The sequence below is a fragment of the Scyliorhinus canicula genome, chromosome 5, assembly GCF_902713615.1.
Source record: "Scyliorhinus canicula chromosome 5, sScyCan1.1, whole genome shotgun sequence".
Classification (NCBI taxonomy): domain Eukaryota; kingdom Metazoa; phylum Chordata; class Chondrichthyes; order Carcharhiniformes; family Scyliorhinidae; genus Scyliorhinus; species Scyliorhinus canicula.
This window is the reverse complement of record NC_052150.1, coordinates 53,437,505-53,441,124: the sequence shown is the minus strand read 5'-3', so window position 1 is coordinate 53,441,124 and position 3,620 is coordinate 53,437,505.

Here is a 3,620-nt window from a genome sequence, read left to right as displayed (position 1 = left end):
GTACCTACAGAGACTGCGGCAGCAGCTCCTGACTGAACTGGGCTATTTTTAACACTGATCCCAGCTTCTCAGCTATATACTGTAGCAGGATGTGGAGGCAACAAGCTCATTTTATCAACTGATTTTGTTTACTGTAATATTTAATTTAAGTAGACAGTAGACACCTATAGAGGTGTCAACTCATACACAACGTGGCATTAACTATTTAATGAAACATTATACCTGTTTAGCTAAAACATTTTTACTGTGTTCACTCGCTCGTTACATTTAGCACAGCGTATGAGCATTTAAACATGCAGTTTTGCTACTGATTTTGTTATTAGTTTTATGGTATTTATTTTACAGCCAAAAAACACAGTGACCGTAGCAATAGAGCATAAAGAAAACCTGAAGCATACATCAGGGCACTCACTGTGGCCTGGATTTAACATCCAATCAACATAGCCTAGTCTGCTCATTAGTTGTCAAGGGAAACTAAATCTAACCAGAGTCAAATGATACACAGATCACTAAAAGTAGGTGACTAAGACTAGGCGAAAAAACAAATAAAGCATTGGGTCTCATTCATCAAGGGATAGAATTGAATAGCAAAGAAGACATGTACACCATTATACAGAACCTTCCTAGATCACATTTGTGGTATTGTGAACAGTTCTGGTCATCACATCATAAAAGGGATAGAGAGGCACAGAAGAAGGTGCAAAAGAAATTTGCTGGAATATTACCAGATCTGAGAGGTTGTGGGCTGTATTCTCCCAAAATGGGACTATGTCCCCACGCCGGCGTACAAACGCTGGCGTTTCACTCTCGAGTTTCCGACAAAAAGATCATCCAATTCACTCACCTGCAGGGGGCTAGCAAGGACCCAGAGTGATTCACGCAGCTTTAGCTGTGGATATGGACCCCCACACTTCCAGTTTTGAGTCCGCACATGCAGAAGGCGGCGGCCTCCAGCGGCCGCGCCGAACGCCATGGCGGACTCGACCGCGGAGACAGCTGCAAAATGTAGGCCCCCCACCCCCACCCCCTCAATCGGGAAAGACTTGATGGAGTTCTTTAAGATTATGAATGTGTTTGAGTGGATGTAAGGAGATGTTTTCATCCAGAGGAAAGGTTAAATCTAGAGACATAAAGATAAAATAGTCACTTAAATACAATAGCGTGATGAATGTAAAAATTGGTGTATATATATTGTATTATATTTATCTGTTGCAGTAATATTTTTAAAAGCCTGGGGTAGTGTGTGTATGTATCAGCTGCACTGACATCTTTTAAATCCTGGTTTGAAAGGCAGCCAAACTTTGTGGCTGCAAATGTGCAATTAAGATGTTGTAAAAGTATGATTATAATTCTTTCAAACCGTGTATATGTTTACAACGAGAGGTCTAATGGCTTTTTGATTTGATTTCTGGGACTCCCTGGGGAGTAGATAATTACAAACATTTGGTGGGATTCTCTGGTCGGCGGCGCTGAAATCGTGTTCGGCGATTGGCTGGAGAATGCTCATTTACGATTAGTTTGGGGGCGGCACTGCTTTTGCGATGCTCCGCCCCTTCCAAAGCAGCATACTCACAGTCTACACCGCACGCAATATTGACGGTCTCAGGACATTGCCTGAGGCCCACCCCCTGATGCTCCGCCCCCGACCGGCCGTTTTCCCGACGGCGTCAATCGAGTGTGGTATCATCCGTTGGGTACTCAGCATGAAAGCTGCGGACTCAGTCCTGCGCCGCCACAGTTGGGGGAGGGCCTATCCGTGGGCAGGGGGGGACTTTGACAGGGGCTGGGGGCACTGTTGGGGGGGTGGTCCGTGCACATGAGCCGGCCAAATGGGGGGCACTATTTCGCTTTTGGGGGGGCACGAATGGCTGGTGCCATGTTGCCATGGATCTGTATCGGCAGCTAGAGCTGCTTGTCTCCTAGCCCCCAGCCAAATGGAGGATCGGTGGCCGTTTTATGCCAAATTTTCGGTCGTAAAATGCCACCATTCCCACACCAGTATGGAGCCATGGCCTCAAAATCGGAGAATCCAGCCCGTTGTGTTTAAACTTAAGTAAGTAGGTCATGGGATTTGAGTGGGTGGGAGGAGCCAGGTCGGTAGCAGGCAGAGGTTTAGTTTTGTTCTCTGGAAGCAGGGTGAGCAGTGACATAATGATATTGTCACTGGACTAATAATTCAGAGACCCAGAGGGTAATGGATCTGGGCCCGTGGCTTGAATCCTACCACGGCAGATGGTGAATCCAATAAATATCTGGAATTAAAAGTCTAATGATGGCCATGAAACCATTGTCGTTTGTTGTAAAATCCCAGCTGGCTCCCTAATGTTCATTAGGGAAGGAAATCTGAGGTGCTTACCCGGTCTGGCCCACATGTGACTCCAGACACACACAGCGATACGATTGACTCTTAACTGCCCCGCACTGAAATGGCCAAGCAAGGTGCTCCGTTCCAGGGCTATTAGGGATGGGCAAGAAATGCTGACCCAGTCAGCGACACCCACATCCCAAGAACATTTTGTTTAAAAGCTGTGAGTTGAAAGTAAAGCAGCTTCTGCAGAAGGCTGTCAGGGATTCAGCATTAATCTGACAGGATATCTCTCTCTCTCTCGTCAAGCAGACTCTCAAAAGATCTTTCTATCCAAAGATTGGCAAGTAGCTCTTGCTGAGATTTTCCGAAAATGGGGCTATGTCCCCACACTGCGGGAAAACCGGTGCTAACCACTCCGGCGTTAACAGTCCCCAAAAGTGAGGAATTCTCCAATTTTCTGGGGGCTGGGTTGATGCCGGAGTGGTTGGCGCAAATTCACACATGCGCGGAACAGCCGGCGTATTTCCGCGCATGCGCAGACTGGCCGGCATATTTCTGCGCCTACGCGGGGTTCCCTTCTCCGCGCTGACACCCGGGCAATATGGCGGAGCCCGACAGAGGCCCGGCGCGGAGGATAGAAGGCCCCCCACGGAACCAGCCCGCTTGCAGATCGGTAGGCCCCAATCGCGGGCCAGGCCACCATGGGGGACTCCCTGGGGTTGGATCCCCCCGCAGGTTTAGCCACCCGCCCCAGGACCACCCCCGCACACTTACCTGCAGGTCCCGACGTGCGTGTGGTGAGTAACTCACGCCGGTGGGACGGGCCAAAACTTTACTGTCACTCAGCCAATCGGGGCCCGGAGAATAGCCGGGGGGGGGGGGCTGTGGTCAACGGCCCCCGACCAGTGTGGCAGGTATCCCGCCGGCCCCCGGAAAATGGCGCCAGTGAATAGGGCATCCGATGTCGGGGCGGCGGGGTGGGATTCGCTACTCCCCACATGGGGATTCTCCAACACGGCGCAGGGTCGGAGAATCTCGGCCCTTCTGTTTGCTCACTCTATTTTAAAGTAGTTTTTTGACCTGTGCTGCATTTTGCTTGATTGGAGATAAAGAAGGCATGAGTTAGAAGTAAAGGTCTTTCTTTTTATTGTTAAGCATTGTTTAACTGGTCATTATGAGCTATATTTCTGTGATGTTAAGGTCGCTGATAATAGGGAATTTAGAATCACAAAAATTCTTTACCGAGAAAATGGTTAGAATGTGGCGCTTACTACCACAAGCAATGGTTGAGGTGAATAGACTAGATGCATTT